Source organism: Alexandromys fortis, unplaced genomic scaffold, assembly GCF_014885135.2.
Source record: "Alexandromys fortis isolate MF-2015 unplaced genomic scaffold, M_Fortis_MF-2015_v1.1 scaffold_35, whole genome shotgun sequence".
Lineage (NCBI taxonomy): Eukaryota > Metazoa > Chordata > Mammalia > Rodentia > Cricetidae > Alexandromys > Alexandromys fortis.
The window spans coordinates 7,738,825-7,764,504 of NW_026067913.1; the positions used below are offsets into that span (position 1 = coordinate 7,738,825).

General features: G+C 43.9%; 1 protein-coding gene and 1 long non-coding RNA gene across 5 annotated transcripts in view; one reads left to right on the top strand and one right to left on the bottom strand.

The window, feature by feature from the left end:
- The window catches only part of Npas3 (neuronal PAS domain protein 3), a 795,952-nt gene that overhangs the window by 90,589 nt on the left and 679,683 nt on the right, over positions 1-25,680 (bottom strand). The gene's annotated exons all lie outside the window — the stretch shown is intronic.
- On the top strand, positions 4,655-25,077 carry LOC126499612 (uncharacterized). Its single transcript, XR_007591122.1, has 3 exons — positions 4,655-4,825; positions 23,352-23,777; positions 24,890-25,077. It is a non-coding gene; the product is annotated as an uncharacterized lncRNA (long non-coding RNA).

Below are 25,680 nucleotides of genomic sequence, written 5' to 3' on the forward strand. Positions count from 1 at the left end.
AGTTACTTGTACAAGTTGTGCATTTTTAGCCATCATCATTTCTTAGCCTAGAAAAGGAGACTCTTATCCTAGAATAATTAAGACCATGTGAATTTTTTGAATGTGATGATACTGTTGACTGAAACTTGACTCTTGACTGTAACTTTTGAAATTTTTGATGTTAAATATTACAGCAATTCTACCCCAATCCTATTTCCTTCCCTTCTATATCTAATGCAATTTTCGAAGAAAATAAGTAGACTCGGGATGGAGTTCATATTTCATTTTCCATTGTATTAAACTGAAAATCCTAATTCAGCCAGAAAGAGATAAAAAATAAGATCATATACTGTATGATGTGTAGAATTTGCAGTGTTGATACTTTGTGCCTAGAATCAGCAACCTATTGCCAAAATTTGAAAAAGGTGAGCTGCTTCAAGCCCCACTCTGGCGCCCTCAGTCCTGATTTGCAAGAGAGGTTACAGCAGGAATGGGCCCTGTAGAGAGAGAACCAAATCTCCTTCTGTGCCGTGAGTGAGGGTTAGCATTGCATTTCTGCCTCCTTACACAGATAGACACACATGCAAAAACACATACAAGCACACACACACATACACAAACACAAATACATACATGTACAAACACACACAACATACCATACATACACATTTATGTGTGTGTGCGCGCACACACACACAGTCTAGAATAGTTGCTTCTAAAAATGCAGAATTTTCTATAGATCCCAAGCTAACCCACTGACAATTAGTTTCCTCTGCGGTTCTATGTAGGATGGATGTGCTGGCCAGGGGGACGAAGCCGACCTCCGGCTTCAGAATCAATCTGCTCTTCTCACATGATCCAACTTGTGTTTTTCAGCTTCCTTATTTGATAAGTAAGAGCCATTAACCTCACAAAGTATTGCTATTTGTGGTGTATTTATAGAATAATTTGTTAGGATTATTTGCATCTGCACCGAAATTGGTTTTGAGCTCTTTCCAACTGGACAGATCCATCCCCGGCTCTGAAAATGAGTGCAAATGACAGGAGTGTGTTCCAAACGCGACAGAAAAACGCTCTCCCACCAATTGTACTTTTGGCTGAATTCCCTCCTCATACGGCCAAGATAACTCTGTCCAAGGAACGAGGATAAGTTTGAGACTGGGTGGCAGCAGTATGGATGACCAACACTATTGTGCATATCTGAGAAGAATTTGAATGACTATGAAACCGATACGGGAGGATGGGCTCTCTGCCTTTCAAAGCACTTTTCCAGAAACTTCTGTGTTCGTTCTGAGTCTCCTCTGGACGGCTAATGGGTCTGATATTTCCTTCCTTCTGTACCATTTTAATACAGTCTCTTCCCTATATCCATCCACATATGTGCTTCTCTTATGAGGAAGAATGATCCTCTGGGGGCAAGCTCCACTTCTCTTCCATCTTCCCACCCTTTAAAGCACTCAGTGGAGGTCTTTATAGTCAGACTTTGGCTTAAGCACACGGATTGAACGCACCGGTAGGGGATAACTCAGCTGGAACTCTCTAGGCGCTCAGTGTCTGTGAAGTGGATGAGTGGATGGGACAGCAAGAGGGTGGAGGGGTGAGCCTTTAAGGGGCTGTCCACAGCTCTCTCCTTGTAGAAATCAGCAAGTGGCTAAGGGCTGGGTGGCCTCTAAACACCACCTGCACTGGAATTCTTGCAGTGAGGCCCTGGTCCCCAGGGGAAATCAAAACAAATGACTTGACATTTGATGAAGGACTCTGTCCAAGGAATACTTACTCCCTCCCCTCCGGGAGTCACAGGCCACTTTGAGAACTTGCACCAACCCTAAGAACAAGAACTTAAGCCCATATGCAGCTTGCCCATAGTGTGTTCACTTGACTTGGGAAAGCAGACAAGGGGAGCTTTGACAATGAAAGCCTGGAAGTTCAGGTTCAAGCCATGAGATCAATGATCAGGTACAAAGTATCGATTTCTCCCTCCGCAGTTCTCTCATTTAGAGAAGGAAGACATCAAAGGTGCCCTTGGCCTCCCAGGGCTGTTTCTGAGCTTAGACAATCAGCTCCCATGCCGTATGGTTGTGCATTGCCATGTTTGTAAAGGTGGTCTAGGGGCTCTGCTTCCTCGCCTGATGACAGAGGGATAGAGGAGCCTCCAGCCAGATCCGCCAATCCAGACTTGATTTCACAGACACCCGTGTAGTCTTTGCTCGGGTGTGAGCCGGTCCCATGATCTGTGTGATCCATCCATGTGCCCGTGTTCATTTATTGTTCTCCATACACGTTAGCGCTTTGCATATAATTGGCGATTTAGCAGCAGGAAGAGATACATTGGTGCAGTCGTTAAGCCGTCCACATCTTTTTCAATGAGCAACGGGATGAACGGCAGTGAAGTCCACACGTGCAAGAGGGTTGGTGAGCTGGACTCAACAATAGCACTGTGCAGAACACTGCCTTTATCCATCCCAATGCAAACACAAGCCAGAGAATTTGATTTATTAAGTAGTGTAGACACTCTCATGGCTGTGGGAGAGCCTTTCGGGCTTCACCTCCATTTGTGAGGAGCTAAGAAAAAAAAAATCAAAGAACTAATAAAATCCAACCACCCAGAACTCCTTCCTGTAGACAGGCTGAATTATAACTTTTTAATTTCGGCAGGTAAAGAATTATTGCCGCCGTCCTCTAGGGCAGGAACGTGTTAATAAAATCGTCTCCTCTGCCTTTTCATTTAAAATAATCCCCTGAGCTGATTAAATGAAATATCACTTGTTTAATAACTGACAGGACATTGTTTTTAAGCACACATGTTTTGCCTATCTCCACTTCCCGCTCCGAGTCCCGGCACAGGAGGGCGGCGGCGCTGACATCACGGAGGAGCGGCTCTCTACATGCGCCTGCGGTTTGCCCTGTCACAGTGCCATCCATAATTTAGTGCGGAGCAGCGAGGTAGACAGAGCATTCCCATCAGAAACCGTTCTGAGCAGGGGTATAAAACATGGTCACAATAACACTTGTCAGAGAGGTGACTCCAGTCAGAACTCATATCCACGACTTTCAAGATAAATGCTGACATGGCAGCCATCCGACAAAGACTATTATTGCTTTAAAAAAACATACACACACAAGGCAACCCCCCAGCAAAGCCAAGCCATGAACCTTCCCCAGAGTGAGCAAGTTAGTGTGAAGTTTGCATCTGGGGTGGCATAAACTTTGGCTGATATATAGCAGGCACATTTCTTTCCTCCATTTGGAGAAGGTGTTTTATGATGCCGCCGAGGAAGGATCCAGTAGCATTTTGGGTTTAATGATGTTAAGCTATTTGGAATTCTTTCCCCCCTGTTATTTGGAATATATGAGCTGTGCCTCTAAACCAGGTCATTAGCTGGGCCGTGGACGGGTTCATCGCCTCACCCACAGGACTACTCGGCTGGTGCTCACATTTCCCTTGCCTTCTACATTTGGAAAAACCTCTTCGACTTGGTGGTAGGCTATGATTTAATAACCCCGTTCTGCTGACTTCATAAGCTGTAGAACCTTGGAGGAAAAAAAAATCCCAGATCCGAATTATAGTTCTAATTACTCTGGCCGAGGTGAAGCATTTCAGCATGGAATGTTCTAGGCATGCCCACATCGCAGGAAGCACTGGTTGTTGCTGGAGGTCCTGGGATGTTTGTTCACTCCTCTTCCACGAAGGCAGCTGCATTCCTGGTGCCAGCCTGCCTGCAAGGCTGGGGGAGCTAACTGCTTGGTGATCCTGTGGAATTCATTTATTCTCCAAGCTCTTCTTGTTCTTCGGTTAGGGAAACTCAGATGTATTATAAACATGAATTTTGAATTCAGCAGGGATGTTTCCATCACAGAAGGATGTGGGGAAAATGAAGGAATAATTTTAGAATGATTTCTTTTTTTTTTTTAATGTGTGCTTGATTTTAATTGATGGTATTTATCTTAAATATATATTACTGGCTTTTAAATGTTCGCATTTTCTAACAATTAAAATGTTCATGAAAGTTAATATACATTATGCGGCTTTAAAGAAATTTCAAATAGCACCAAGGATATTAAGCGAAAACAAATCTCCCTCTCCATTCTAACTCCGAATCTCTCCCAGAGGGAAATTCTGCCCCAGTATCTCAGGATGTCTGCAGAAGGACACACCCTGCATATGCCTGTTAGATGCTTTCTCTGTGTGCACAAGTGATGGCAATGTGATGCCCTTAGTACAAGGGACAGCAGTGTATATACAAGGATGCCCTTTGCACAAGTGGCAGTGGTGTATATACACTGTGATGCCCTTTGTCTTTCTTCTGCCAACAGCTTGGGAAATGTTCCATATTTGAACATACACATTTCCACTGTTCTCTAACGGCGGCGGCGTGTTTTAGGTTGATGACACAATTGACTTATTTAGAAACTCTTCACTGTTGATTGATTACAGATCAATTCTATCCATTTTTAGAACAGCAACAAGTCACAATAGTTTTAGAAACCTTGAAGTTTGGAATATATGAGCTGTGCCTCTAAACCAGGTCATTAGCTAGGCGGTGGACGGGTTCATCGCCTCACCCACGGGACCACTCAGCTGGTGCTCACATTTTCCTCGCCTTCTACATTTAGGAAAAGCTCTTGGACTGAGTAGTAGGCTATGATTTAATAACCCCATTCTGTTGATGTTTCTTTGGGAAACCTGCCTGAGGAAGAGAAGTCACATAGAAGAATTTAAGGCTAGGACCCAGAGGAAGGGGTTGCCAGCTCAGAATGACCTGACAAGGAAAGGCGGACAAGGACACTTCGCATGGAAAAGAGTTGAAGTTCTAAACATGTGCTTCTGGGTGCATTATTCTACAACGTAAGTCCCCTGTACTACCCACTGACCAGCAGTTCAAAAGTGATGGCTCTATTGAAGGGAGGCACATCTTCGTAAATGAGGTAACCAAGACTTTACCTTTCCCTTCAGAGGAACACACACACATCTCCCAGTCAGTGGCCAAAAGTCACAGACTTCTTAGTCACATGATTTCAAAGAGGCTTTTATATTCTAGTTTCTGCATCAACGTGGGGATGAAAAACATTGAATTATTTACCTCTATTTTGGAAAGTTTGGAGTCATCTTACCTTGTCTCTTGGCACCTTCTGGTTGTCTTTTCTAGCCTGGTATTATAAATCGAGGGATGGCATTCACTATCAGAGCCCCATTAGAGTCCCAGCTCGTTAAGGGCAGGGTCTGTGGCCATCCATCACCTGGAGCTTGCCTCCAAGGGGGGCTTCATAAATGGTGAGACACTCGGATCTCAGTCACTGCTCACAGAAGCAGGCATTTTTCTTAAACAGAAAGCATGGAGAGCTCTCCCAGGGCAGGAGGGTTTTTAATCATGGGTCATAAACTAACAAACTGATACATGGAAGAAATAAGAACAAGAGTGCTCAATCACCCTACATTTAGATCATACAAGTCTTTAATAGATTACTTAGTGTGTTTAACCATTCCTCATTGGCTTGCTCTTAGCCAAAAGTCTGAGAAGCAATAGGATGTCTCAGTCAAGGCTTATGTGCGACCATCAACACAGCCATATATTAAAATCTGCGTCTTACTGGGATGGGGAAGGAACTTATATGCATACGATATACTTTGGTCATGTCCACTCCTACCCTCGTGCCCCCAACTCTTCTCCTGGGCTCCTCCAAAGACTCCTCCCCCTACCTTCATGCCCTTTTAAATTTAAAATAACCCACTTAGTCTCATTGGTGCTTCCTGTCTGTTCCCGGGTATAGGATTCCACTGGCACATAGGCAACCCACCATTGGCCATACCCCCGAGAAAAAAACAAAACTGAGGGTTTTTTTCTACCTTTCCCCCATCAGCCACCAACTGCCAATAGCTCTTCAGCCGAGGGTGGGGCTTTGTGAGCCTCTCTCTCATCCCTGCTCGGACTATTGATCTTGTGAATTCGTCATGTTAAAACCCTGTTTCTGAGGTACAAGGATGGAACCATGAGCTTTAATACGTTACTAGCAGTAAATTGTGATTTAAAAGCAGACTTTCCCACAGTTGTTTTGCCTCTTAGTTTCTTTTCCCACCACCATGGGACAAGACTCAGGGAAGAATCTGATTCTTACTTAATCAGCATAGTACAAAGATTGAAATTTGACTTCAGTTGGTGCCATAATCATATTGTCTCCTCTTCCCCCCCCCTTATAATTAATGTATATGCCAAAAAATGAAGGCATGCTGTTCCGAGCTGGAGAATGAGCGTTTCATCTTCCATGCCCATCACCCTGATCAAGGACAAAGCTCAACCACCTCCCCACGTTACCCTCTAGTTTTCGGGCTATAAGGTCCCAAGCTCCCCAAGGACAAATTTCACTTAGAATTCAAGTAGAATTGCTGGAAGTCAGACAGGGGACTCAGGTTTAGTTAGATGATATAGAAATCTCAGAAAACCTTCAGCAGTGTCTCTAGGTCTATGGATGCTCAGGGGATGGCCATAAGAATTTTACTCGGGTAAGTCTCCTGCATTGTTAACTCAGAGGACTTTGGACCCTACCAGGCAAGTAGGTGATTTCAGCAACTTGAAATGAAAGAAAGGCACAGCGTGCTAAAGCCCAGGAAAGACCCACCTGTGACTGTATCATTAAAAAAGAAACATGGCTGTAAGCGTATATACAGGCAGAGAAAATAGCTCCTGGGAGAGAAGCCTGGTACTTGAAGTTGATTTGGGTAACTCGGAAGTAAGTAATGCTCTTGTAGCATATGTTCAGGGGATTTGAGATGCAGGGGTAACCCTTGAGCTTCTCTCCCCTGAACAAATCACCACGGAGTCATATACATTATATATGAAACAAAAGCAATAAACAAAGCAGACTGAATTTTCTTGCTGGCAACCAGGAGTTTGGGTTTAGAGCAAATGCACTTTCCTTCCCTGGCAGCAAACTAAATTATCTACAGATTAAGTTAGGTGGGGGAGTGGATTTCATCAGAACTGTGTCGGATAATCTAACTTGGATCCCGAAGTCGACAGCCGCTGCTATGGACATGTTATTGGAATGTACAAATACAAGCGGCCACTGCTCACCTACTAGAGTCTAGAAATCGCAAGATAACCCACAAAGACTGGTGCTATATTATTTATGCATTTCATTTTAGCCTTTTAAGCTGTTTAAAGGGAATACTTTTTTTTATAAAGCACTTTCATGTTTATTATTATTATTTTGATGGCTCCAGCAACCTGTGAGTAAATACTGGTTACGTTTTGTGGATGGGGAAGGGGATGAAAGGTTTTGAATACATGCTTAAGGCAAACCACACCACCCAGGAGAGACTGAACCAGGAGCTGAGTGTGATGGGAGCCTTAGCCTCCCCATCTAGTGTTCTTCATATGATACACAGCTGGCTTTGTCGAGGTGTTTCACTTAGCAAAAAGGAAGCATTGTAGAAGTACTGAAAAATTAGCCAAGGGTCCACTTGTCAGGACACAGCTGAAGCCCTGGGAGGAGTTATGAGAAGAGAGCTCTCATTGGAGGGGGACGAAGAATCATCTCTGCTTTTTGCAAGCAGTCATGACATGGCTGTAAAAGGCATTAAAACTGTGGTCAGGGTAGAGGGTTCACATTTTCCACATGAGAAGAAAAGAATGCAAGACTATTTTCTGGGGGGAGAACATGGGTGATTTCTCAACAATAATATGATGGCTGCCACTTTAACAAGACCAGCCTGCATTAAACGCCACTTGACTTGCACAGGAAAATCCTGGCCAACAGTGTGTGGTCTGAGGGCTGGAGGTAATGACCAGCTTGTGTTTGAGGTCATTTGGAAATTATAAGAAGGGATTGTTGTGGCAATCAATTCTTTTTATTTGCTCTTTCTTTTGTCTCTGTCACTTATGTAGAAATAGAAAACAAATTCCAGCTACCCTATAGCTCTCAAGTCAGACTAATTTAGTTTCAATAGACTTGGTGATACTGTTTAAACTTTGAAAGTTAATAAACATGGATTTGTAGAATTAAAAATATTGAACTATTGGAGTGCTACCAACTCACAAAATTAAAGTTTTATAACCCAAAGTCGAAGACTGTATTCCACAGTTTAAATATTTCATATCTGACATTTTCCAACTCGACAATGTGAAGTCTGATTTTTGATTTTTCAATCTAATATGAGTTTTGGAGTTTAATTCAAAATCATGAGGAAACCCTTCCTGAGACCACTCTCTCTCTCTCTGCGGTTCCCTTCATAAGAGGCACTATATTTTATTTCACTTTAGGAAACAAACCTTCCTACCTAGTCATAATTTAGATACATTAGGGACTCAACTGTGAGCTTGTATTACTGCAGGTGAACAACTTCAAAAATGGAGTCTCTAATGCATTTAGTTTGTGATAATATTTACATATAAGTTATATTAAAAGCAAATGTTTTTAAAAGCAATGTATTGTGAACAACTCCAGAAGTTCCTGGAGGCAGCCACTGCCTGCAGAGATGGAGCTGGGTGGCCGTAAGACGAGATGTCAACGTAGGATGCCTTGCTACCCAAATTCAAAAGCGGCCAACATTCTCCTTTAAAGGAAAATTTCTTTTGGAATCTATCAATGGCATAATGTACACTCCAAAGAGGCTTTGGGCAGAAACAGGCGCAGAGAAAGACATGGTCTGGAAGGGCCACTGCAGCTGACACGGAAAGGCAGGGAACCGCTGAAGGGACTTTTCACCTAAGTGTCTGGCTGTCCGAGAGCGCCTGATGGAGGTGTGTGTTTGGGTTGTCTTGGAGCTGGATAAATCGATGCAGCTCAAGGCTCAAGCTGGGCATGTGGACAGAAACAGAGCCCCATGGAAACACAGCGGTGCCATTCTGTGCCGGCTTTAGACCTGTCCAGGAAATTCAAACGTTTTTAGCTTCATAGCAGGAAAGGCGGGTTCACGCCTTGGGTTACTGGGAGGAAAGGAGGTTATTCCGTATCCCTGTCAATGGCACAGACTCTCACTTTTTGCCCAGAGTTTAAATATGACGTCTTCTTTTTGCTAAATTCAAGTCCCCTCCCCGCCAAGTTCCTTCCACCCAATTGAAAGCTTTGGGGGCTTTGGGGGTGCAGTTTAATTAAGATGGACACAACCCTAACTCCCAGCCAGCAAGGATCTCTTTGGATCCCTTTTGTTGTCAAGTATACTTTCTGGGTAGATGGAAGGACTAGCCCATATCATTTCTTAGATAATGTTTTAATATCCTGCACTGAATAAAACTTTTTTTAATCAAGTTGCAGTGGTAGCACGGAGCGCCACCAGGGGCGAGGGGGCTGCAGATGGCGGAATGTTCAAGCTTGACTGACCCATTTCATCAGCACTGTCAGGGCCTTGCACTGATACATGTTGACAACATTTAATCTTAAAAAATTGAAAGAAATGAATTAATATGCAAATTTCATCAGCTTTGTAATAAAAATGTCCTTGAAAAAAAACAGTGAACATGACCCCCGAGGAATTGTGTGAATTATCCCAGCTCAATTCTTTAAGTTAGTCGGAGGTACGCTGGTCCGTGAGGAAATCAGTGCAGATTTGACTTGGAAATAATTATGATGAAGAAGAAAACACAAGCAGGTTGAATGAACGTAACAACTTGGGAAAAAGTCTTAGTACTATTTGTTATTCACTTTGAATTAACAGGATTAGGTCTGGTTTCTGAAAATAAAGGAACACCACCGTGTAATTTTAACACCTAAGTAATGTGAAAACAATATTTTTAACTATCAATTTTAGTGCACATTAAAAAAATCACATCTGATGAAAGCAGGTTTTTTTTTATATCTATCACAGAATACAGCCTTTTTTGGCACGAGAAATGATTATAAAAATTAATTTTCAGGCTCTGGGATATAGCAATTTCTCAGAGGGTCACAGTGATAGGACTGTCCAGGCAACTGACTTCTTGCACAATTAACAAGGCTGGAAGAGTTTTGCTGCTTTTGAGGTGACCAGTTGTCTCATCGAATTCTACAGAGGGACGGGACCATATAAATGAAGTCTCAGATGTGAGTTAGATTTATAATACTTTCCCCGTGGGCACACAGAATCCGGTCCCGGAGAGCAGTCATGGAGGTGTGTATGCAGCTGCAGTTCACAGCCCAGACCCCAACAAAGGGTCTGAAACGGATGGGGGCCTGCCATCACAACTGAAATTTTCTATGGAAAGCCCCAGATTTCTCTAAGCGGAACTGTCCCCAGAAGGGATGGGAATGCTAATGGGAATGTCAACCATTAAAAACAAAAGCAAAATCAAAACATCACCATCAAAAGCTGCTTTCCAGAGGTACCACAGCAATGAATGATGGCCCGAAGAGGAAATCATTTCTCCTCCCCACGTAAATCTCATTAGTCTAAACACATGTGCACACACGCGAAGGGAGACGTACCCCCTTTGCTCCCACCCTTTACATCCCTGTCCCATACAGGCTGGCTCTGCTGCCTTCCTCACCTCCACACACGAGTCAGCCAAGCCCTGGGCCCTGGAAGGAATTCCCTTGGCTCTGTGTTCAGTTACCTCTGGCCTCAGGGTTACCACACAGGAGAGCAGCTCCTTTTCCTTGTCTTCCTTTCATTTGATCAAGATATCAGGATATTTACACTTGAAAAAATAAAAACCACACCCCCAAACTGAAGTCTCAAATTAAGATCCCCAATACTGTCACCAATCTGAGGTCCTCCTTCTGGTCTCCTAGAGACTCTGGAGTCACCCCACTCTCCTGATGTCGGGGGACCCTCAGAAGACCGAGGCAGGCAGCACTGACTCTGCCCAACCAAATTAATCTCTCCCGTAAGCTGTTGCGGCTCTCTACAAAAGGCTTTCAAGTTTCTCTTTTCTTTCTTAATCGACCATCAGTAAAATCCTACCTTCCCAGTGCCCTCTGCACCCGATTGCAGAAAATGAATAGCCCCGCAGTTTAATTATGCACGGGTCTATCAGCTGGGGGAGTGATCTAAAGTTGCAGGCAGAAAAAAAAAAAAAAGAATAAAAACCTCCTTTGGTACCCAAAATTAATATATGTCAAGCTCGGGGTAAATCTTAATCTTTTTGAAACATTTTTCTAAAATAGATGTTCTTTTTATCACCTGGCATATCGAGACCCCCCTCAGAGGGAGGGGTGTGGGTGTGGGGGGGGCGTTTGGTTAACATGCTGCAGAACCACACTCCCTCTCCCACCCCACTTCAGGCTGCTCTTGAAAGATCTGAACAGTTGTATAATAATGAAAAATGGGCAATTCTTGCGGGGCATTGCCTGCGCTCGCGCACCTCCGCCCCCGCATTCATCATTCTGCAGGTATTGTCAGGGAAAGTTTAATTGCATAAACACTCTGTAACTGTCCTGTCATATTTCTTGTCAGTCTGGATTCCCTCTCTGGGCTCACTATCTCCCAAAACTATAATTGAATTGCTACCAAATCACAAGAGGTTCCCCCCCTCCCCAAATAAAATCTTTATGAATAGAATTTGCTCCCTATCAGCAGATTTGACAAATTATGGCAGAGGAAGGGCCCTGGTGATAATTTTTGAGTTTATTCTCAACGTAGCTATTTGCTGAATGCTCTTATCTATTAAAAAAAAATTTAAAGTCCCAGTTGGGGGTGGGGGAGGGGAGCACCCCACAACCCCATGGGGTCCCGTGGCCATTAGTCTGCAGGATCCAAGAAAGCCAGTACAGGAGACAAAACCAGGCGTGTTTTGCTGGCTCCACTGTGGAAGGACCCCGTTGCAAATGAAAGGCCTAAGAATGAATTTGGAATTAAATGGGCTACCCATCAAAACGAAGATTTCAGCGCACTAGGCCTTCTTAGTTATGAGGTACTGAGTACTCCATTTAGTCAAGGGTTCCCACTCTCCCGCCACATCTTCCTGCACCAGACATTTCTGTCTTCATTACTCATGTCTGAGCTCTGAACAGCCAGGTTCTCTGACAGACTTTTAGGACCATGAGCAAATGAAAATTAATCAAAGGCATGACATGCAATTTACTAAATATGTGATCATGAAACTTTAATGTCAAAATTATTAATATTTTCTCAGAACAAGTAAACCCCAACTGTGTCTGGTATGAAAAGGGGGTTACCTTTCGTCTGTCCCGGTTTGTTTTACATTCTTGTACACTAGGTCCCAATTTCCAAGTATAGACTTCCCAGCAAAGGTCCAGGCCTGCTCTAGTTGGTAATTCTGTTGGTGGTATGGGCATAAAATACGACTGCTGGTTGAATGACTCTTAGATGGGCCTGGGCTTCACCCAGATTGACAACTGTCTGGTTGTTTATGTTTTTAAAAGGTGCTTATCAAAACCATGTAGGATTGATGGGTGTTCTTAGATGAAGTTATGTTTTCGCAACAGACTTAATTTAGGACTAAGGTTAGGGCTTAGGATAAATGAGCGCATTAGATGATTAAAGAACATTTGTCTTGTGGGACACTGAAGCCATTTATTTATGACACTTAAAGACAAGCCAGGAGAGCAGGCACCATGGGCTTAACCAATCAGTTTCGTACGAATGTTAAACCCAAACTAATGACTTTTTTAATGGGACTTCAAAATGTGTCAGGCTCTTGACTGTTTAGAGGGAGATTCAAATGTGCACTGGAATAAACATGACGGGAAGTCTCGTTGCTCAGAGCAGCATTCCAGACCGCGCATGTGCGCACGCACCCATGTCTCCCTTATTCCAAAAGTTTTTTTTTTTTTTTTTTTTTTTGGTTGTTGTTGTTGTTTTTCAATTGCAACTGCTCCTTCATTTGAGGAATTAGGTTTTATGCTTTGATGCGCTTTTCCTAAGTTTTAAATAGAAGAAGATTTCCTGATGGTACAGGAATTTGGACTATTGGACTGCCCTGGACTCAGTATGATGAAATACCTTGTCAGGGCCGCTGGATGGCTCGGGGGACTGGTAATGGGATATACGGAGCCTTTCACCCCGAGGTCATTGGCTTGAATTTTGTCCAGGTTGGCAGTGACTAAAAGTCATTAACATCTCATGACTGCCTGGTGGCCTATGTGAAATGAGTTTCTTAATGTATTTATTTAAGTCCAGATATAGTACCTATGGCCAGGGCGCCGGGCATCTCTCTAGCTTTTGCAGAAGCATTCTACCAGATCAACATTCATTTCAGCTCTCAAGATTAGTGATGAACCGAGGCCCTCCCACACAAAATAAATTGATTTATTTAAAGTTCAAGCCAATCCCAAGCCCCCATCCCACTCTCCAGCAGGCTTCCTGAAATCTGATTTGACGGTAGGAGAAACTTTAAGTCTAAATCTGCCTCTGGGTCGCTCAGTCCTTTGTGAAGCACAGTCCGTGCAGTGGGCGGGGCTCCACAACGATGGTCCAGCCAGATAAAAAGGGAAAGTGTCAATCAAGTACGTCATATGTGCTAGGCACCAGCCACATCATCAGGTCATAAGCAGAGTGCCAGGCTGGAAGCTGCCCATGTAAGGAGACCAGCATCCAGACTGATTCCACAGACCTAGGCAGCATCGGAGCTGGCCTCAGAAGGGCACCAGCCAGCAAAGCTGGTGTAGAATCCAGGAATCGAGCATGGAGTTCTGAGAACACCTCAGTTATGCTTTAAGAAAACTGAGCGTGATGGCCCGGGAGACAGCGCAGCAGAGGGCAGAGGTTCGAGTCCCAGAGCTCACATGTCAGCTTAGAAGGATCTGTCATTCCAGTCCCATGGGATTCGATGCCCTCTTCTGACTTTCATGGGCACCAGGGACACATGTAATACATATAAATACATGTGGACCATATATTCATACACATAGAATAGATAAAATAAATCCAAACCCACTACGGTATTAATGTGAGGATCTATAAAAACAAGCCACTGCATTGCAGAAACAGGGGGAGCAGAGAAATCTGTTTCCAAAAGAGTCTTCCTCTTACCCAAAGCTCTTACCAAAGGGCTCCATGTAGGGTGTGTGTGATAGGTGTTCAGAGGCACCCCCCCCCCGTATTGTGTGCCTCTTGTGGAATCTAAACCCCTTAAATCAGGTAGCAAGCACATGGTGCCATCCCTTCCCTAAGGAATAAAGTAGGTAACAGAATGCTTAGTTCAACAGAATTAATGATGCTACTCACTGCATACTACATATCATACCCAGCGTTTTACCTGGTTGATTCATTACACCCTCACAAGATGCTAGTATGTTAACCCACTTGAAGAGAAAATCAAATGGAAATTATTCCTAGTCCAGTATCCAATCTAGAGTAGAGGGTTCAAATTTTATAATGGGGAAACTGAGGCACATATAATTTAATTAATTTACTCAAGGCCATCCATACATCTAGTAAGTGACAGTTCCAGGGTTTGAAGATAGAAACAGGGCATCGGGTTCCAAGATTCATGCATTTACATGTGTGTGGTTGATACAGCAACAGCAGAAAGACAGCCCTAAAATGTCATCTTCATATGTTGTTGGCTCTTAGTTGTTAGGGCAATGTTCCCAGACTGGATTATAGAGAAAAGCCCATAATATACAAAGTGCAGTTTAATTATGTTGGTACAGATAGGACAGAGAACCTCCAGTAACCGGTGATGACTGTCGCGCTTCTCCGGGTAGCCAGGATCTGCTTCACGCTTAGCTCTACTGGCCTATTGCTACCATGGGTGGGGCACCAGCCATCTTGATGCTTTGCTTATATAAATGAAAGGGATGGAGGTAGGGTAAAGAATCCGAGTGCCTGCAGATCCAAGGCTAACATTAAACAACAAAAGATGGGCTCGGGAATGCACAGGTCAGTCTCAAAACATCTTCAGGGAGATACTAGTGTTGCTTCTAGGTAAGCTTGATGGGACCCTAAGCACTGATGATAGCTACTTATGGACAAAGAGAGCCTCAAAGATGTGGCCCATCTGTGACCCCTGCCTGTATCACAAAGGCCTTGGAAGAAGAGCCGAATCCAGCAAGCTGAAAGACCACAAATGGCTACTTATGTGTTTCCGGGGGGTTGTAAGACTATTTATGGTTTGAATGTGGTCCAGCCCTGGTCTGTTGTGCTGAGGCAGGTGGTAGGCTGTGAAGAGGCATCTCATTGCCTGGGTCATGCCCATGGGCTGGAGGAGGCTGGGCTGGAATGATGAGTCTGACTTTCCTTTTGGAGATGTGGTTTCTCCATCCCCGCCACTCCCTACTTTTGATATCTACCATGAAGTGACACAGCCAAGAGGCGCTCTTGTCAGAACTTAAAGCCACACTGTTTTGGCTTTCACTATCTAAACCCTGAGCTAAACAAACTCCTTTTCTTTATAACTTTAGCCTCTGTTAGGATTTTGTCACAGCAGTGACAGACAGACTAATATAGTTGAAACTCTGGGAAAGAGTTGTCTAAAACAATAGGCAGGCGTGTCATAAAAATGTGAACTCTTCATCAAGTCAATGACTGCTAATCTCCAGGGTAAAGATAACCAGGAGGCCGTTTCTCCTCACTGCTCAACAGTGGGACCCTTTTTGTTCTTACAGTCACAAGGAATCTGGTTTTGAAATTCTCAGTTAGAATTTGAGGGCGACACATTTTAGGAAGTAGAGATGACCAACTGGGTCACTGCAAACCTGCTGCTCAGAGTGTGGGGACCTTGGCTCTCTTTGACATGGGCTCGTGAGAATGGGAGTTCTTGGAGAGCAGAGACAGTTTTGGTGAAGACCTAATCAGTATAAAGCCAATCCCGTGGCCACGGAAACTCGTGATGGAATTTATGTAGAGATGAAGGGCTGAAAGGAAGAGTGATTGTCTTATTATGTGGATGTAGACTTGTGATATTAACATAAAATTAATTCTGTCTTTCCGTGTGTGTGTGCATGCACACACGTTTCCATGTATGTGTATTGCACGTGTGTGCACACATGTGTGCATGAAGTTTGTGTGAGCATGGTGTGTGCATGTGTGTGTGTGTGCAAGCATGTCTCCTCCCACCATGTGGGCCCTTGGGATGGCACTCTGGCAAGTGGCTTCACCTTGCTGAGCCATCTCATTGGTCCAGGCTTGTGTTACTTTTATATCAGGTCTGTGAAATACAAAGTATTTTCCTAAACAGAGATGACATTGTAATTCATTTTACGTATCAATTAATTTTATTTTTAAACTTTGGATCCCCTTGCAGCATACTCTACTCAATAAAAGGTGGACAGAAAAGAAAGTAGAAGTCCACTAGCTTCTGGTACCATCTGTTTTATCAATACTGTTATGTTCTAGAGCCATAGGACGGTACTTGATAAACTATTAAAAGAATCAGCTTTTAATAGACAAGGAGTATATTTATTAGTATGTCAGGATTGATAGCATACATAATAGTTTAAATTTCCAAATGTTTTAAGATTTTGATACCAACTGATAAAAAATGGAAGTGCGCTGTTGGCATTCTTCCAACATATGTGATCGGGACTCACATACGAAAGCCCAAGACTTGTCTAGCGTATAAGTAGTTACCGGAAGCGCCTGCCTAGGTACTGAACATGAGGTGGCTTTCTGCTTTTCCCTGAGTGTTCCCTCAACTCCAAACCATCCTTGCTGTCTTCGCATGTTTTCTCAGGGTGTCTCTTCTACTTCCCCACATGCTGGCGCTACAGAGCTGGCCTCGTAAGTGACTTCCTTTGTCCAGCTTTCTCTAGTTAACTGTGCTGAACATTCCTGGAAAAATAATGTAGTATCAAGTGCTGTGAATCCAAGTTATCCATGTGGCAGGCAAGATTCTTCAGTAGGAAGGAATTAGTCAGTGCTCCCAGCTGGTGACCTCAGGTGACAGCTGTTTCAGGTAGGCTGTAGAGGTTCACTTTGCTACCTGGTTAGTAGTGGGTGTTCAGATCCAAATTAGAGACTTTCCACCTACTAGCTTTAAGGCTACTACATACTAAAAACAAAACAAACAAAAAAACTCCCATATCCCCCTTCTCTCTCTCTCTCTCTCTCTCTCTCTCTCTTTTTTTTTTTTTTTTTTTTGAGACTGAGTTTCTGTGTGACTCATGCTGGCCTGGAACTCACTCTGTAGACCATACTGGCCGTGAACCCCGAGATTTGCCTGCCTCTGAGTGCTGAGATGAAAGGTGTGCACCACCACCATTCAACCAGTCCTCTTTTCCTATAATCCATTTGTAAAAGGGGAGAAACAAGGCTGCCATCTTCATGGTGTTTGGTGACGAACGGGGTTGTGTTATGCACAGTCTAGGCTTAGCAGAGACAGGCGCAGGCTGGGCATTCTGCATCTATCAGTAGCTATATTACACAAGGAATTCAGCTTCCATCGGGACTTGTAGAATCCGACCTTTGGGGGTCTCTAAATTTGGGACTTTAAAATATTATTATTAAGCCATAAAACATGTGAATGGGCCACTGCTTTAATGAGTGAAGACTTAGAACTTCTTGCACTAATCTTAGAGGGGTCATGATGGCACCTTAGGTGCTCCATGCTCTGGCACCATCGTAGATAAAATGTACCTTTACTTTATCCGGGAAGGCAGGGCTCTCCTTCTGCTCCCACAATGCAACACCCTCATCCCACTGTGCCCTGTAGGGTGAGTGTCTTGAATAGTCTGTCTCTACTGACACAATGGTCTCTTCAATAGGGTAGGGACGTTAGCCCGTCTAGTCAAAGCTCGTCACCATACTGAACCACTCGTTATTCTCTTATGATACAACCGCACAAGACAGCAGCATCTTCTCTTTCCCACTGGCTGTTCGCTGTGACTCCATCTCAGGAGGGTTGACTAGTTTCCTCTTGTATGCTCAGTAACTGCCCAAGCAAGGGTCATTTGGAAACCATTTTGAGAAATATAAACACTACTTAGAAATGGAGTCTCTTATAAAACTGGACTATGGGGGCAAAGCATTTTAATGGCGTCACTAAATAGCTTTTATTATTGGTACACTACTTGCAAAAGCTCTGCCTCGGGTGGAAAAACCCGGGGTCAGTACAGGTTTTGCCAGCCAGGATTTCCTGACTCTCAGTTTGTAAAAGAGGCCCAAGGTGGGTGAAAGGAAGGAGGTCTGGGGACTTCCTCCTTTCAGAATCTCTCTCTGCATTCTAAAAGTAGCAACTCAAGGGGACTCACATTCTCTCAGACCCATGCCCCTCGCAGCCTTAGGTCAAGTCACCTGATGGGAGAAATGAACAGAAGCAAACATGGACCCTGGTAACAGTGAGCAAAGCCTCTGAGAGTCAGGGTTCACCAAGGCGTGTTCCAATGACATCCCTCTCATAACACTTGCATGCCTGCTTGTCTTCTCCTGACGCATGCTCTGTGTAATAATCTCATATGTTCCCGCCACAAAATGGCCAGCCGTTGGAATGCAGAGGACTGTATCTGTGTATCCTCAGCATTTCATATAGTGTCTGAAACTTGATATTCAATCAATAATTGTCGAGTAATCCACACTGTCTCTATTGCCAATTGTGCCTGTATCTTGAAACTCTGGCTAATAATCAATAGAGAAAAGACTTAAGCCCTCCCCTGCTCCACTCTGATGCTGTCAACCAGCAGAAGTTGGGTATTGTTTCTAGAGGGTCCTTAGGAACCAGGATTGTATCTCATTGGCAGAAGATACCTCCCGGCCATGTCTATCTCCTGACGGACACTGTTGTCCTTTGTCTATCTCAGCCTGCCTTGGTGACTTCTCCTAGACCAAGGGGCTGAGGAAGTTGCACAGATCCATGCCCAGCACTGGCTGAGGCAGAGTCAAGCTGCACACACAATTTTGAGAGCACACAATTTTGATTGTGCTCCTGGCCTGGGGTCACCCAGTGAATGTGGAACAAGGGTTGAATCTTGACTATATTTTGTTCAAATGTTCACTGTGGCATTAAGATTTTCATTGCAGACATGAAAGCAAAGAAAAAACTAGGTGGATTTTCCCCTAATAAGAAACTCTATTACTAAAAAGGATTTTAGCTCAGAGTATATGTATGTATATGTATAATACGTATAAGGGGATAATTAGGTTTCTCTTTGGACTTTGAATCTCTTTGGAGAAAATTCCTCTGGTTTGATTCCTACCATGTTGCCATCTCATTTTCCCCCATCTATTCCCTGGCTCCCCACTTACTTCAACATTAATATTGCACCCTTTCTTTTAATCTTGGCTGCTAAACCTAACCTGCGTGGCTTGGGGCAAGCCACTTAGAATTTCTATCACTTCCCCCCAGCCGCAGAACAAGGGTAGCACACTGACCTGCCTCCGAGGAATACCGTGCGAATTAACTCCTGTAATTAGCAGTTACTGTGCTCTGCATACACCAAAGCAGGGTAGGCATGCCACCATGATCACAGTGGCCAGAGCGGATTGTGCACAAAGGCCACACTTGGGAACAACTGCTTGGCAAAGAGCTGACAACTGGAAGTTGCAAACTTTACACAGAAGCAATATTTCCAGTATTTTCCCCGAGCAATCATGAGTAAATTGCTCACTAGGGGTGGAAATGGTTTCCAGCCAGTTCTGCCTCTTTTGGTGTGTGCACCCTGCAAAGCTCAGTCAATGCCAGGTAACTGATCCTTTGTGCGGCCGCTGTTTAGTGCAGATGAAGAATTCAGAACGGTATAATTTGGACAGGGATGAAATTTCTGTGCAGTGATATGTATTAAAAGCAAATAACCTGTGCTTTCTTCAAAGCAACAGCTGTAGAATCTATAATTTTTAATTATCCAGTGACAAAGACATCCACATTTTTTTTAATGGGCAGAACATGTCATCATTAACAACTTGTATTAGGTTCCATTCTAGAAACTTGAGAAATGTACCCCTCGTCATTATAGGTAAATGGAAGTAAAAATTACAACCTGGAAAGCTATTTAAGGGAACTTACAAAAAATGGGTTTAAGAATTGATTTCCTAAACCTTTTTACTAGGGTGCCTTAGGGGAAAATATGCATGCATACAAATACACATTCAGATATACATGTAAACATACATGCGACTGTACACAGGGATACACTGAGTAAATCTATTTTATTTTTTTGGTCTTTGTTTCTGTTAGTGAATAAAATTGACCCTGAAAATACCATTGTATTAATTTTCATAAAAGCCATGTGTGTATATATACATGTATGTATCAACTTTGGAAGGGAAAGTTAGTTCCAGAGTGGTATTTAGAGTTGCAATTGGACTGGAAGGGAGACTGTCTTCTGTGGGAAGGGATCACGAGCACTGACTTCAAAGTCCCAGTACCAGGTCCCAAAGGATGTCTGTCCCCAGTGCTGACCTGGAAGAGCGGCACTTAGGAAGGGTGGGCCAGAAGGGCCTGGTGGGAAGAATATTAAGAATATTTTGATTTATTTTTCTTAAGTTGACCCTGGCAAGATTCTGAAATTATAAGTCAGCTTCGCAAGTGTCCATACCATGGGCTGACAAGCAGCACAGCGTGGGCAAACACGGTTAAGGTGGTAGGTGGGCCTATGTCTGACTGCCGGAAAAGGGCAAGGCGGAGCAGGGCAGGGTATGTTCCCTTTGGTAGTGTGTTCTAGGTGGTCTTGTTTAGCTTACTTGGAGATAAAAGTGACATTTAAAAATGAGCTGGGTGGTGGTGGCACACGCCTTTAATCCCTGCACTCAGGGGGCAGAGGCAGGAGGATCTCTGTGAGTTCAAGGCCAGCCTGGTCTACAAGAGCTAATTCCAGGACAGGCACCAATGCTACTGAGAAACCTTGTCTCGAAAAAAACCAACCAACCAACCAACCAACCAACCAACCAACCAACCAACCAACCAACCAACAAAAAGCCTGACTTCTGCAGGGAAAAAAATGGAGCCTTTTTTCCTTCCTTCCTTCCTTTGTTCCTTCCTTCCTTCGTTCGTTCCTTCGTTCCTTCCTTCCTTCGTTCGTTCCTTCGTTCCTTCGTTCCTTCGTTCCTTCGTTCCTTCGTTCCTTCCTTCCTTCCTTCCTTCCTTCCTTCCTTCTTGGTAAGGGAATGCCTCTAAATTTGCCAAGTACATTAGCCAGTACCCAGTCAAAGCACTGGATGCTGTTTTCATTTCCTTTCTTCGGAGATGAGGTGCTGTATAACCTAGGCCAGCCTTGTTCTCACCAAACAGACCTCACTGGCCTGAAACGTTCAAAAACTGTTCCTCTCGAGAACTGAGCTTATGAAGGACTTCTGTTTACAGTGTGTATTGCATTCATGACTGCCACGAAGACAAATTAGATTTTATTTTGAAATAACAATGTCATGGTTAAAAATAAGAAATCATATTGGAGATATAATTTTGTACAAGAAGCTCAACTTACCCCAACATGTTGATCTCTTTGGGAAACTAAAATACTAGTTTTGCTGGGGTGTGTCTATGACGCTTGCCGTGTGCATGGGCACCTGGGAATTAACAGGTGACAGGTAAGGTTAGGGGCTGCGAATGTGTTCCTAAGGTTAAATGTTAGCGCGCCAGTGACAACACTTCATATTCAGTCCAGCAGAGAGGACTGGACCGCACCAGCTGATGGATTTATCTCCATTTACGCTGAGTGAAACTGGAAGGGAATTAAATGCGTATTTATAGTTTGACAAACATTCAATATAAATTAGAATTTTTGATTTCACTTATTAGTTTGGGACTAGAGAAAATGGGGATTTTATTGCAAACAGATTTTATTGCCAGTAAGACGGAAGGATTGACTTCCTGAAGCGGTCCCTAACTGCAGGGACAAAATCCATTTCCATCTTAACGTAGTCGTGCCAGGGGTTGTCTTAAGAAGAGTGCCGCAGAGTTTCCTGTGCTCACTTCCAGGGGCTCCGGCTCTGTCACTGTGCTAGGACCCTATTGTGTGACAACTTGTACCCTTGCTGCAGTCATCACGCAGGACGTGAGATTGGCTTATGGCTACAAGGGCTTGTTCTAAACACTAACATTCAGGACGGTCCCCACGATATTATCTTACCATACAAGAACTCCAAAATCATCGCCCACAGATTAATGGCAATAACACAATTCCGGAGCCTTCCCTCTGTATGTAGAAACAGATCGGCAATAAAAACCACTCACCGGTGCCTGTCCCCAGCACAGGATCTCTCGCTTTGCTCTGATTTTTAAAGGCTTCAGATCAATAACTGGAGTGACATTATTAACAGCTCCCTCAACACCTTGGCTAGCGCTAATATTAAATCCATTACACCTTCTGTTTGACATTTGCAGTATAGCAGACAGTGCTGTGGATACAGTCACATTGTCTGGGGACTGGGGCTGGATGTGAGGTTACTGAGATGGTCTCCCCTGTCCAATGTCTAAATTCAGTTCATCGATAAGAACCAAACTAAATCAAACCGAAAAAAAAAGCAAAAAATCCTATCCAAACCAGATGACCAATAATCCACACATATCCAACCAGTAAAACATTGACTTGATCTTTAGATAAGTTTGTATTTTTTTTTTATTGTGATTGCTTGCCATTTGCGTCTCTAATTTTCTCACCTTTTTGAAAACCCTCCAGTCATGTTAGGATTTAAGTCCCTGTTCTATAATCTGAGGAGTCGATCAAATTTACCATGGCATTGAGATATGCACAGAAAATGCAGGTCATTTCCACTTAGACAAACACTCTCTGCTCTGTTTGTCCATCCCTTACAGCCTTCAGGTCATAGAAGAGGCATTACAGGCACAGAGATTAGACCAGTGGCTACCTTCTGAGCCTACAGTGTACACTAGATTCTACCTGAAATGTGAGAGAAAACATGGTAGCTGATGTTTTATCCAACAGTGGTTAGCGATGCTATCATAGCTATCCTTCACCGAATACTGTCTCATATGTTTCGATAACTTCTCTAAATCCTAGTACAGTATTGATTTCTCCTCCTACCAACGCACACCCACCCAGGAAGCTACAAGAAGCTCTTGTCCTCACTGAGTTCTTCCCAAGTAGGACCCGGGCCTGCGGCTCCTGACAGAGGCCCAAGGCAGGCGCTGATTGCTATCTCATAGGAGGCGAACTGCTTGAGACAGACAAAATCGCAGTTTAAACAGAGAAATGTGATACAGAAAGATGCTTGTGAGGTTGTACAAAAAAATCAGGCTACCAGAAGGATGGCTGTCAGGATCTTAGGAAAACATACAAGACAAAACCAAGCAACATGCTCTGCTGAGCTTCCTTCCCATGTATATATGCCTACAGGAAGGTATCCTATGTATATATGCCTACTGGAAGATATCCTATGTACAGGAAGAAAGAGGAAGTCTAGAAGGCTGTGTAGTGCCCATGTACAAATGTGGTTACTTCTAAATAGCATTGGCTGGCCTTCCCCCTGTCTCTTCTGCATATTTTAAAGGTTTCATGATGACTCTGAATTGAATTTATAACTGTAAAAGCTGTTATATTAACAAGGACAAGTAGAAATACCATTTTATGATATCTCAAGGAAAATTATTCTGTCTTCAAAACAGGAGATTTTTAAAGTTCCTCCAGGACTTCTGGGAGAAGCTGCCTTTCTGTTTACCAAGCATTCCTAGGGCACAGTATTGAGATTTATGAAAAGAAGATAGGACTTGTAATCCCAAGATGCAGAATCGTTAAGAGCAGTGAAGAAGCACAGGCAGATCTACACAGTGAAGACGCACCATCCCAACAGCGTGCACAGAGGCTCTGTGCTCCCATGTCGTCACAGCCTGCAGGAGAAGAGAAATGACTGCCTGCCGGACGGTGAAGGGCAGTCTCTTCCAGAATATTCTGATATGCCTCCCAAGAAAAGGCACTCAGGCAAACCGGGGCTTCTAAAAGCCGGAGTGCCCACTTATTTTTCCAATGCCTGACTTTAGATTTCTCCAAAGGAAATAACATATTTACTAAACTACCTCTAAATGTGTACCCAGGTAAAATATTTATTTGGGTTAGCTGTCAAGTCAACAGATGCCTGCTCCCCCTCCCCCATTATCTTGAGACTGATTCAAGACAAGAGACTCAGAGGCTTGGCAGCTCACGGAAACAGAGTTCCCACCATGGCCCAGGGGAGCCGCCCTGAAATGGCTTTACTCACTGACTTCCTTTCATCACAATGCCAAGTGTTATTTAGATTTTAGTCATTTAGTAATGCCACACTGCACACATCAGGGAGCCTGAAATATCCCTTACCCGCTAGTCCTTTCATCTCCATAATAACCATATATCAATATCCATTTTCCAACCAAATTTCACCAGGATATAGAAAGGAATCTGCGCTTCACCAGAGTTTAGAACATTACAAGGCAGTGAACAAGAGTCTCCAAAAATGTTCCCTCATGTTATTAAGAATTAGAAAATCTTGTTAAAATTCTTTCAGCTATTGGGAATCATAAGCAGCTTCGGGACATAGTGCCTGACCTGTTCTTTTAAAGCAATTCCCTTTGAGCAATCGTCCATATTAGTGAAGATATTTCATCCCAGGTAGCACCCTATGCTGCTTTTCAGTATCCGAGTAGTCAACCTAACTGTGTTTCTAAGCCAGAATGGAAAATAACCAAATTCTATAGACCTGTAGGGCTAAGATGGATTGGCATTCCCTGATGGCAGGAGTCACATTCACCATGTAGGAAAGGAGCCCTTTCCTGTGGGAACATAGCTGATGGGCTCTCATCCTTAAGTAGTGGGGAAAAGCAGAGTTTCAAGGGTGTTGAGTGGGAATGACTGCAGGAAGGCCAAGTCGGTGCCTTTCAATCGGTTGTTGACGTAAATGATAGAGTAGGTCAGAAGGAGAGGATCATGGTGACGCATGCAGGAGTGAGCCCTTTGAGAAGGCCAGCTGTGGTCTCCAGTTGTCTAGAAGGAGTAACAAGTGAGGGCAGGGCTCCAGGGTGCCAAGAGCTGTTCTGGGCATATTAACGGTCTTATAGAAGGCGTGGGGTTTATCAAATGTCTTTCCTTAGAATGTTTATCGGGGTTTGCTGTGAGCCCTAGCAGAGCCAGTTTAAAGGCTGTCCTTTTCTTTTCCTCCCAACGTCACTTTCAGGAAACAGACCACCCTAAAGACCTGTCTGGAGAAACAGCAAGCTCCAGGTGAGTGGAGGAGGTGATCTGGCTTCCAGCTACATACAATTTACCCTTGGGTTGCATTAACGGAGCTCATTATCTGAAGCCAAAAGGTGACAGTTCTCTTTGAAACGGTCATCAAGCATCTAAAGAGCTGTGCTCAGTTCCTAGAAGCATGTATACTGTTAGAGGGTCATCAACAAACTGCCACCCAGGCAAGAGAAGACGGTGTGGGTGATGAGGTTCTGAGAAACACACCAGTAGATGATACGTGACTGTGGAATCTGTGGTCTAACCTGGGAGCAGCAGAAACGGGGGGGGGGGCGGGGGGGCTTGATGTCTCTCATATGACACAGTTGGGTGTCTACAGTAAGGAGCAGGGCACCATCTGAGATACGGCGTGAAGTTCCAGTGAAGGAGATGGGAGACGTGGGCTTCAAGCCAGGGCTAGCTCTGCTAGGAACTGCTCAGCCGTAGGGGCGGGCAGCTTTACTAACTCATCAGCTTCACGCCAGGTGATAACAGAGACACCTGTTGGCCTTGCTGCTGATGCTGAAATTTGTGCTAAATGACTGAGAAGTTCCTGAAGTCAAGTGTGTGACTCACAGACACAGAATCCATGGTCTCAAGACCTTCCTTTAAACGACAGCTTTTAAATTCAAATTCCTCTCCACCGGGTCACGAGGAACCAAGGCTCCCTGATCCATCTTCAGAACGAATGAATGCAAAGCCCTTCTCACATGCTGCTTCTCCTGTGCCCACAGCTAGGGA